The following is a 12,129-nucleotide window of genomic DNA, read 5'->3' as shown; positions in this document are numbered from 1 at the left end:
TAATTTAAATAGAAAGTATTTCATTTGAAACATCAGAAGAATCATAAGTATTAGAAATAAAAGGACCTAACAGATCATTTAGTCCATCTTCCTGCCAGTGCATGACTGTTCCCTACAGTGCATTTGCTACTGCTTCATCCCCTTGAATTTAAGAAGTCTCAACTAACAGGGCTTCCACGGGTAGAGGGATAGCTCAGTGGTTTGAGCATTGGCCTGCTAAACCCAGGGTTGTGAGCTCAATCCTTGAGGGGGCCATTTAGGGATCTGGGGCAAAAATTGGGGATTGGTCCTGTTTTGAGCAGGAGGTTGGACTAGATGATCTCCTGAGGTCCCTTCCAACCCTGATATTCTATGACTCTATGATACTTCCTTTATGGGACTATTCCACAATACATCTCACTGTCAGCAAGTACAGATTTTCACTTTCCTAATTTCATCCCATTACTCTTATTCATATCCCAATCTGCCATATAATAATAATAATTCCTCTTCTTCCTTAATGTTTACACCCTTCAATCATGCATAGACTATCACATTATCCTCCTTAGCCACTGCTTAGCCAAGCTATATGCAATTGGCTCTTTTCAAGGTCTCAGTACTACAAAGATGTATTCACATGCTTAAAGTTAGTTGTGTGTGCAAATCTTTGAAGGATTGGACCCTTAATCTTTCCTCATAAGTAAACTCCTTTAGGCCTCTGATCATTTCTTTCTGTTGCTCTTCTCGGAACTCCTTCCAGTTTGTCCATATCTTTCTGGTAACAGGGTGCCCAAAAATGAATGCAGTATTTCAGCTGTGGTCATACCAGACCAGTACTAGGAAGGACAATTACCTCTCTTACCTACAATATAGATCTGCATATGCAGCCAAAGATGTACTGGCCTCTTTGGTTACTATAGAATACTGAAGGATGAATTTGCTGTCCATTAACAGCTCCTGGTCTCTTGCAGGTGCTTCTCAGGTTTCTCTATCCCACTGAATACCAATGTTTTGGATTCTTCTTCACTAGATGTATTACCTTTCATTTTTTTCAAATCTCATGTACTCTCTCTGCCCATGTTTCTAAGGTCTTCAAGTCTTCTTTATATTATTTCTTTGCCCTCTCTACTACTTGTGAAATTTTTCATTTGAGAACTTTATTAATGGGTTGTTTACTTTAGCTTCCCGATCTCTAGTTAGGATGTTAAATAAGACCACACCTGTCACTGGAAGGAGGATGCCACCGTTTCCCATCCAGCCCCCACCTTTCTTTTTTGTGAGTGGCTCTTCCACACAGCAACAGTAGACAGAAAAATACTTTTTTAAAACCTAGAAAAATGTTATTCTAAAACCAAAACACTGAAAAAGGGTCAGAGGGGCGGTATAGTACCGGCAACAATTTTTAACTCATGTTTTATAAGTGGTTATTATTGACAGTAACTCCTCCAGATGATCCCAACCAGACCAGGGTCCCACTGTGCTAGGGTTTATACAGACAGCCCCTACCATAAGGCATTTACAATCTACATTTTAAATTGATAGAGTTCCTTGAGTGGTATTGCTTTGGCAAGAAACTACTATTATTTTAGACAGAATCACTTTGTCTAATTAGTTACTGAAGACTGTCAGCAACTGCTGTAATTACTAGAGAGGATAAGACCATCGTTGGCATTTAGAATGAACATCATCTTAGAAAGCGTCACAAATCATGCAAGTCCATTCTGGTGCTTGTTGGAAGGATTCCACTTTAAAACAACCAGCCATTTAAAATATGGGTAATAATGGTTGCTTCCTAGGATGAAATTGTATTAGCTCTTCATTATGGTGAGAATTCTGAATGCTGTTGATAACCTAGAGCAAACTAAACTGCAAGCAGTATTTGTTGAAAAAGTTATGTTGTTGATTTTAAGGGACTGGAACATGCATCCTTAGCCCACATGGAGACTGAGAAATATTCAACACGTTTTACTAATGGGTGGACTATACCTTCCTTAGACTTGAATGTTGATTCTTTAGTTTAATGTTTGAGAGGTTGGCAAACAGAGGAAAATTCCTCACTTGTTCTTTTGATGGAAGAATAGGACTCTTTATTGCCACAGCACATTTGTACTTTCTAGACAGTTTTCAACAGGAATGGGATCACATGGGAGTGTTGTAGTTACAATCCTCACGGCAAAGTTTCTTGAAATGAAGCATCCTTATTTAGCAGCCATTAGCTTATGATTATTTCCCCCCCCCATCACGTGCGTGCGCACACACACACACTCTCTCTCTCTCTCTGAAGTCAGCTGTTTTTCCTTCCAGGACTTCAATGGATCCCACTACAGTGTGGAAGACAGACGAGACCAACTTGTACGTAAAAGCAAATTTCAACCACGTGTTTCACTAAAGGCTCATTTTTATTGATCTTGGAGAGGGAGGAAGTTCTAGCACTATAAATGCTGCGAAATATAGAACAGGGTTTTTATTGTAGGCATCCACAATGAAAACCGAATAAAGAGATCTGACAGCTGAGGTTTCCTCCGTCCTGCCACCCTTCCTTTCCCATGGGCATTTAGGACTGGTTGGAAAGCAGTGGAAAGATCTCTCTGAGACATTTTGGCATGGGGGTAGGCTCCTAAATTGGCAATATAACTTTGAGAGTAGAGTAACTGTTGAGAATGCAGAGCAGTTAGCATTATTGTCCCTGTAAAGCTGCTGAAAAATTGTAGAGAAGGTGTCTGAGAATCCAGCAAACTGAAGGTCTGGAAGGTGGGGGAGGAGAAAGAAATATCTTGGGAGTGGGGTACAGCCTTCCAATGCAACAGTCCTCAAGAAATGGAGTTTCCCCAAGGTAAGCAGAGACAGGAGACAGCAACTCTCTCTCCACTGTTGCTTTATCTTTCATGGCTATGCAGCAGCAACCATATGATAAGTTAATGACGACTGGGGCAGCACCTCCTCCCACTGAAATATCTGCATGGCTACCTTCAGAGTCAGCTAAAGATGATGCTACAGTAACCATCAGAGTTCCCAGCTATTCCCTGTCTACCACAAAACCCCCATGGAGCCCAATCCCCATGGAGTCACCTGACAAGATGGGATTATGCAATGAAGGTAGCACTCCCCAACATAAACCCAAGACCCAGCAGAATACCATGCTTGTTGCCAAACGTCTTACCCCTGAGAATGATGTATGCCAAAGTCAAGGCTAAAGAGAAGAGATGGGGACATACTGACTTGAGGCACAGATCTTCTAGAGAAAATTATGTTGGTGATAGTGTTTTGGTTTTTTACTTTCACTTTCATCCCTATTTGAGGTTTAGCACATATGAAATCATAATTTCTGATCTTAGGTAACCATGATTTATAACCAAACCATGCTAAACGAGGGCCTGATTTAAAGAGCATTGAAGTCAATGGAAAGACTCCCATTGACTTCAATAGGGTTTGGATGAGGGCCCAACAGCAAAACTATTATTGTGAAGCAACTTGAAAAGGAAAATCAAATCTGAATATCATGAAACACTTCCAATCAGTGCACTCTTTTAGATTGTGGATTAAAAGGTGAAGGGAAAGTAAGGGAAACTTTTTCGAGATATGTAAATTTAGACAGACAATAGAGTGCAAGTGTGTACATACCACAGGTATGGGGTAGCTAATCTAACAGAAATTCAAGATTAAACAATTCTGAAAAAGTGTTTATTAAATAAATAGCTTTCAGAACTTTAATGGCTACTTTTTTAACCCTAGGCTAAGTTCTTCTGTTTGATATTCTCAGATACTATAGGAATGGGTACACTATAATTGACTACTGACCCCGACAGACAATTCACTGATAGACTACCATTCTTATACAGAACACAGCAGAGTGCAGAGTGATGCTGCAGGAGACAATGCATTCTAATGAAGACTTCCTTGATACTGACTGCAGGGAAAACATTCTTCCTGGAGGTCTTCAATTTATCACGATGACTGCTGAATCTTACCATTGGCACTACACCACAGTTAAGGTTCCTTCAGCGCAGACACAACATAAATCTTTTCCAACACAAAAACTACTTCCATCCACAATCCATTTACTCAAAAAAGTCAAACGCACAAACAGTCATGGCCCTATAATTATTTCTGATAATCTACAATTTTGACATTACCAACATACAATTTTTCCATCTCCAAAACAACATCTTTTTTAATCTCTCATACAGTTTGCTACCCTGCTCATCCTTTTATGCATCTTCCATAAACAAACTTAAGAAATGTGAGTACATACTGTGTTTGATTTTGTGTGCTATGTGGAAGGGTGTAGGTTTGTACTAGAAGATAATATAATGTTGGGTGGATAAAGGGGAATAGTACGAATATTTATTATGAGTGGTTGTGAAGATACATAGCATGTGAATGGTTTGGACCCTAATTTTACCTAAATAAGTGATTTCCTAGATTTTATGGATTGCTTTGTTAAGAAGTGCACCCGAACAATCTTAGCTGCAAATTAAAAATCATACGGGATTTAAACAGTTCTCTATGAAACCGAACATATTGTGTGGGTTAAACAATGCTTATGGGCAGACTGTTTTAATGTTTTTTTTCTTAATATGGATAGTAAAGATTCAGGGATTATTGTTCATAGCAGCTAGTCCACTGAAACTACACAGTGCAGTAATGTTAACCTGTTTCAGAAAATTATGGGGTGTACAGTAGGTTCACCTAATCTCTGACAAAGCTGATTTTACATTAAGTCATCAAAATTGAGAATTGTGATTTTCAGTAACAAAAGTTCTGTAGTGCTCTCAGTCATGAGATTTCACTATGTAACTGTACCGGGGACAACAGCAAGTTCTGTGGAAACTCTTTTTATACACTCATTATTGGATCTAATGCTTACTCTGAACTAATTTAAGAAGAAATATGACCTTTTAATCATCAGGAAATGAACAAAGCAGTGGCAATAGCCTTCTACCTACTAACTTGATTTCAGATCTAGTCCTCCCATCAAGTGCCACAAATGGGTCCTTTTTCAATGGATCCACACTGCTAATTTCACCGGGTAAAAAATATATTTCTTTTTAAAGTTTGATTTCTTGCTACAAGATGCTATTAGATACAGTAAAATTAAACTGGAGCAACTACATTTGAATCGATAGGACATCAGTGTAGTTATTCAAGGCTATCACCATTGTAACCGACATTTAACTAGGGCTGTCAAGAGATTAAAAAAATCATGCGATCAATCACATTGTTAAATAATATAATACCATTTATTTAAATATTTTTGGATGTTCTGTACATTTTCAAATATATTGATTTCAATTACAATACAGAATACTAAGTGTACAGTGCCCACTTTATTTTTTACTACAAATATCTGCACTCTTAAAAAAAATAGTATTTTTCAATTCACCTAATATACGTACTGTAGTACAATCTCTTTCATTAAAGTTGAACTTACAAACGTTGAATCATGTAAAAAAAACTGCATTAATGTAAAAGTTTATAGCCTACAAGTCTACTCAGTCCTACTTCTTGTTCAGTCAATAGTTCAGACAAACAAGTTTGTTTACATTTCCAGGAGATAATGCTGTCTGCTTCTTGTTTACAATGTCACAAGCATTCCCATGGTGTTGTTGTAGCCGGTATCGCAAGATATTTTTCGTGCCAGAAGTGCTAAAGATTCAGATGTCCCCTCATGCTTCAACCACCATTCCAGAGGACACGCGTCCATGCTGATGATGAGTTCTGCTTGATAACGATCCAGAGCGGACAGATGCATGTTCATTTTCATCGTCTGAGTGAGATGCCACAAGCAGAAGGTTGATATTCTTTATTGGTGGTTTGGGTTCTGTAGTTTCCACATCAAAGGGTTGCTCTTTTAAAACTTTTGAAAGCATGCTCCACACCTTATCCCTCTCAGATTTTGGAAGCCACTTAAGCTTCCTAAACCTTAGGTTGAATGCTGTAGCTGTCTTTAGAAATCTCACATTGGTTCCTTCTTTGTGTTTTGTCAAATCTGCAGTGAAAGTGTTCCTAAAACAAAGATGTGCTGGGTTGTCATCCGAGACTGCTTTAACATGAAATATATGGCAGAATGGGGGTAAAACAGACTAGGAGACATACAATTCTCCACAAATTTAATTAATGCATTATTTTTTTAACGTGCATCATCAGTATGGAAGCACGTCCTCTGGAACGGTAGCCAAAGCATAAAGAGGCATACAAATGTTCAGCATATCTGGCACATAAATACCTTGCAATGCCAGCTACAACAGTGCCATGTGAACACCTGTTCTCACTTTCAGGTGATATTGTAAATAAGAAGCGGGCAGCATTATTTCCTGTAAACATAAACAAACTTGTTTCTCTTAGTGATTCGCTAAATAAGAAGTATGACTGAGTGGACTTATAGGTTCTACAGTTTTACATTGTTTTGTTTTTGAGTGGAGTTACGTAACAAAATAAATTTACATTTATAAGTTGCACTTTCACGCTAGAGAGCGCATTACAGTACTTGTCTGAGGTGAACTGAAAAATACTATTTCTTTTGTTTATTTTAACAGTGCAAATATTTGTAATAAAAATAGAAAGTGAGCACCATACACTTTGCATTCTGTGTTGTAATTGAAATAGATATATTTTAACATGTAGAAAAACATCCAAAAATATTTAACACATTTCAATTGGTATTTTATTGTTTAGCATTTCAATTAAAACTGCGATTAATCATGATTAATTTTTTTAATTGCATGGGTTAACTGCGATTAATCGACAGCCCTAATTATAACACAACCTACAACACCTTGTACTTTAAAGCTATATCAACTCTTTTGATGTGTTCTCATTAAAAAGTCAGTAAGTTAATAAATACATATGCAATCATAATCAGCAGTTTTCACTGGTCACCTGGCACATATTTGTAAAAACTACTACATAAACAAGATGACTTCTTGCTCACAATGGCTGCTTCTGGTTGTCCAAATAGCATATGGTGCAGTAACAGCAAACTTAGACCCAGCAGTTAAGTATTTCAGATTCAAAAAAATCTGTCACAAAGAAATCTTCTTAAATAGATGCAAAAGTGGAGGTGGTGGGGGGGTGTCGGCCCAAACACAGAGATTCCATGTAAGAGGTTTTCTATGGAAATTCACTCTATATGTCATGATTTATTTTAAATGATTTGAAATGAAGTCGACTGAGTTCAAAAGCAGCATTTATAACAAACATTTCTACAGATGGGTTATCACAGAGATAAAAGGTACAGTAGACACATGTTGAGACAAACTGTTCTAATTTACACCAGCATAAAATTGACAACTTCATGAAGTCAAAGGAGGAACAAGGAGAGATTAATCATCAATATGAGGAGAGATTAACAAGACTGGGACTTTTCAGCTTGGAAAAGAGACAACTAGGGGGGATATAGTAGAGGTCTACACAATCATGACTGGTGTGGAGAAAGTAAATAAGAAAGTGTTATTTACTCCTTTTCCTAACACAAAAACTAGGGGTCACCAAATGAAATTAATAGGCAGCAGGTTTCAAACAAACAAAAGGAAATATTTCTTCAGACAATTCACAGTCAACCTGTGGATCTCTTTGCCTGAGGATGTTGTGAAGGCCAAGACTATAATAGGGTTCAAAAAAGGTTCATTAATGGCTATTAGCCAGGATGGCAGGGATGGTGCCAAAAGCTGGGAAATGGGTGACAGGGAACATATCACTTGATGATTACCTGTTCCGTTCATTCCCTCTAAAGCACCTGGCATTCACAAAATCATAGAATATCAGGTTTGGAAGGGACCTCAGGAGGTCATCTAGTCCAAACCCCTGCTCAAAGCAGGACCAATCCCCAACTAAATCATTGGCCGCTGTCGAAAGACAGGATACTGGGCTAGATAAGAGTGACCATACTGCGTCAGACCAATAGTTTATGAGGTATTCCAGATGTACTGGTGTGCCAGTACACAGTTTTAGCCAACCATTGCAATATGAAGCAGAGAGCATGCCTTCATCCATCATATAGAACAATGGAAAATTGGACCACTGGCCATTTCTGAGGCTCTCAAATAGTACCGGGATAGGTGTGAAGAAAAGCTTGATAGATTGGTATACACTAACAAACACTAAAGAAAAAGTATTTCAATTACAACTCTTTATTAATGTTCAAAATTGTCTCTTCACCTTTAGATACATTAATATTTCATAATACACTGGCAAATATGAAAAGTTGTTCAGTATTATACCTACTGTAATTATGATAATGGAAAGCCACAGCTCTGATGCTTTGAGAGGCATAGCTGAACATACGAATTAACTTCTATAAATAAGAAGAGTGCTGTGACCTATGTTGAAGTATTGACACAAATGGTTAATATTTCAGCCCTGATCCTACAACTGTCTCTGCAAGGAGCCAGTTTCAGGTTCCAGCCCTGATAACTGTTGCAAGATCCACACCTCTGTGGGATATTACTGATTCAGCTGATACTCCTATTATTTACAGTACCACTCTGAAGAATTTGATTTTATTTGACTACACAAATGTTTAAATATAAAAACCCTTTCTTCTTTGTATAAAAAGAACAGAGTACTTGTGGCACCTTAGAGACTAACAAATTTGTTAGTCTCTAAGGTGCCACAAGTACTCTGTTCATTTTGCGAATACAGACTAACACGGTGCTACTCCGAAACCTATATTTATAAAGTTCAGTCAACGTTCAGATGGCATATACCAGGGGTAGGCAACCTATGGCACGTGTGCCGAAGGCGGCATGCGAGCTGATTTTCAGTGGCACTCATGCTGCCCGGGTCCTGGCCACCGGTCCGGGGGGCTCTGCATTTTAATTTAATTTTAAATGAAGTTTCTTAAACATTTTAAAAACCTTATTTACTTGACATACAACAATAGTTTAGTTATATATTATGGACTTATAGAAAGAGACCTTCTAAAAACATTGAAATGTATTACTGGCACGCGAAACCTTAAATAAAGAGTGAATAAATGAAGACTTGGCACACCAATTCTGAAAGGTTTCCGAGTAGCAGCAGTGTTAGTCTGTATTTGCAAAAAGAAAAGGAGTACTAGTGGGACCTTAGAGACTAACCAATTTATTTGAGCATAAGCTTTCGTGAGCTACAGCTCACTTCATCGGATGCATTCAGTTCTGAAAGGTTGCCGACCCCTAGCACATATCATCCAAACTCCAGTGTTTTGTTTTCCTTACAGTTGTCTTCATCTACATGGCAAAGTCATTGTCAAGCTGTATCTTTTTACTTCATTATGAAGGCACTTCACTACATCTTTCATGTTTGTAAGATGCTTATTACCTGAATATTGTCAATGTATCAAACTACACATTACACTGTCTGTAAGTTTGTCAACAAATAACCTTTGTCAGGTTACGTGAATGCCCTTATCTACTTCTAACTGGGAACTAAAATTTCAGTAACTCCCTCAGTCAGTGTACACATATACTTTGCTATACTTTCTTTGAATTGCTTAATGAGACGTGGTGTGAGGGATATATTTGCATTTACCATAAACGTTTTGATTATGCATCATCATAGCCAGAACTCATTACACAACTAAAACAAAGCACAATAATTTCCATAAAACAGGGATACATATGTTCTCCTAACAGGATGCATTTGGTTGTATGGCTAAAGCATAATTATCAAGTTAGTTGAAAAAATAAGTTCTGGCAATTTTCCATATTTAAGTGAAAATCCTCACTCTTTGTAGATTTCCTCTTTCAGAAACCTACTGTAACACCTACTGCCAAAAAAACCCCCAATCATGTCACCTACCAGAATAAAACAAAACACCAGACCCAGGAAAGAAGAAATGTTACTCATGCTTTGCAGCCGGGCTTTTAACATTTAAAGACACGAGTTTAAAAATCTGGGAAAAAGGCAAAAAAAAAAAAAAAATATTTTCCGAAAGCGCAAACAATAATCCGTAAGCGCCTTCTCCCCCGCACCACGAGTCTCCTCTGGGGCGCTTTCACTACCATACGTTTTAAAAAACCACTTTGCATTTTTCATTTTATATTTCACCTGCTTTGCCATTTTCACTGTTTTGTTGCAATAATAACGCCCCCACGCCCGGTGACAATCACGCCCACACGTGCACCAGCTCCGCCCTCCTGGCGAGGAGTTACAGCCCCCGGGGGGGGGGGCTGCTCCCCCACACCCCCAGCTTCGGGGGGGGCGCTGTGGGGGAAGAAGCCGCCTCTGCCCCCCGGCCAGGCTCCCGCTGCTCCCCGCCCGGCAGCGCCGCCATTTGGTCCCATTCGAGCTCCGACGCCATTTTCCTGTCTCCGCGGCTTCTTCTCGCCCGGCGGCGGCGGCAGCAGCAGCAGCTGAGGCCGCGGCGAGCCCCGCTCCCTATCCCCGCCAGCCGTCGGTGAGAGGAAGGGGCTGCGCCGCCCCCCGCTGCCGCCCCGCCACCGGGCTCTCCCGCCGCGCCCTGCGGCCGGCTGCTCCCGGCCCCGGCAGCCCGCGGGTCCCCTCGCACTTACTTCCTGTTTTGGGTCCGGGCACTTGAGAAACCAGGATGGAGACTCTGAAGTACCAGGATGGAGGCGCCGAGAGCGGCAGCGAGCGGGGGAGGCAGCAGCGGGGCCGGGGCGCAGGCAGCCAGCGAGCCGCCGGAAGAGCCGCCGCCGCCCCGCCCACCGGCTTCCGCCGCGGCGCGGCGCCACAAAGCTCACGGAGCTGGGCGGGCTGGGGGAGAGCGCGAGAAAGGTCACACCATCCCCATCTCTGTGCCCTGCTGAGGGGAGATTGTATCTCATCCCACTCCTCTGTGTGTGTCCTGCTGAGAGGAGAAACACCCCCACTCCCAACCCCTGCTAAAGGGAGACTCTATTCCACTCCTCTGTGGGCTCTGCTGAGAGGAGATACCCCCCCATCCCACCCCTGGGTGCATAGGTGCTGGAACTAGGGGTGCTGCTGTGGTTTCCATCATATACAGATTTCAGAGTAGCAGCCGTGTTAGTCTGTATTCACAAAAAGAAAAGGAGTACTTGTGGCACCTTAGAGACTAACAAATTTATTTGAGCATAAGCTTTCGTGAGCTACAGCTCACTTCAAGCTCACGAAAGCTTATGCTCAAATAAATTTGTTAGTCTCTAAGATGCCACAAGTCCTCCTTTTCTTTTTATCATATACAGAGTTTACAGTTTGGTTCAATAGCTCTCGGCACCCCCACTGTACAAATTGTTCCCTCAGCACTTCCTATGCACAGAGGTGCTGCAGCAGTTTTTCTAGTGGGGGTGCTGAGAGCCATTGAACCAAACTGTGAACCCTGTATATAATGGAAACGACTTCAAGCCTGGGGGTGCTGCATCTCTAGTTCCAGCACTTATGAAGTTGCCCGTTGGCAAGATGGTGCTTTTAAGTGCCTTGATTCTTGGCAAAAGTCACTGCATTTCTCCTTGTTTAACTGAGCTCAGAATATGGCCCTTAAAATTTGCCCTTGATCAATAAGGGAAGGGGAACATTTCAGATAAATTATCATCTCTTTCCAGAGGAAACTTTTTTTCCTGATGCTGTGTAAACCAGAATAATGGAAATTCAGCTCTCCAGGAAGTCGTCATAGAGCCTGATTCTCCCCTCACATGGACTTGCATAATCTCAGGACTAACTCCATTGAAATTCATGGGAATATGCTAGTGAAAAAAGTGATGTATATCCATTTTCTGTCAGTGCCTTCCCATTTCATAGACTCATGCATTTCCCTCTTCACACTTACACTGTGCTGGTGCATGGGGTTACTTATCTAATACAGTAGAACCTCGCTATTTGGCTTTAATGACTGGAGGACTTATCATGAATGAGTGAATTTTGCAAATTAGTAATGAAACAGACACAACACAAAACCAGCCAAGGGACTGGATCACAAAAAGTGTTTTGTTCATTTATTTTTTATCTATGTAGCTTAATTATTTAGGAGAATACTGTATAGTACTTCATAATGGGCTCATTCCTGCAACTCTTACTTACTGTGTAGTTCCTTTGAGGACAGGGGACTACTTGTATGAATAAGGACCCATGAAAATGGGCTGCAGGATCTGCCACATTGTACTAAGTATCCTGTAATCAGTAAAAGGGAAATGAGACTTCACTATGGCGCTATTAAATCTTTGCAGAGAACGGGGGAGAGATCACATTTGT

At 40.4% G+C, this 12,129-nt stretch overlaps 1 protein-coding gene across 4 annotated transcripts in view; it reads right to left on the bottom strand.

The window, feature by feature from the left end:
• The window catches only part of DMTF1 (cyclin D binding myb like transcription factor 1), a 56,074-nt gene extending 45,462 nt beyond the window's left edge, over positions 1–10,612 (bottom strand). For 3 of the 4 annotated variants that reach the window (XM_074942576.1, XM_074942579.1, XM_074942578.1), the window contains exon 1: positions 10,473–10,612. The gene's annotated coding sequence lies outside the window, so the exon portion shown is untranslated. Of the gene's footprint in view, positions 1–10,008; positions 10,264–10,472 lie in introns of those variants that run through there. The other variant, XM_074942577.1, reaches the window with a different exon arrangement.
• Between the last annotated feature and the right edge of the window lie 1,517 nt (positions 10,613–12,129).

This window comes from Natator depressus, chromosome 1 (genome assembly GCF_965152275.1).
Source record: "Natator depressus isolate rNatDep1 chromosome 1, rNatDep2.hap1, whole genome shotgun sequence".
Lineage (NCBI taxonomy): Eukaryota > Metazoa > Chordata > Testudines > Cheloniidae > Natator > Natator depressus.
The sequence above is the reverse complement of the archived record's forward strand: the minus strand, read 5'-3'. Positions and strand labels throughout refer to the sequence as shown.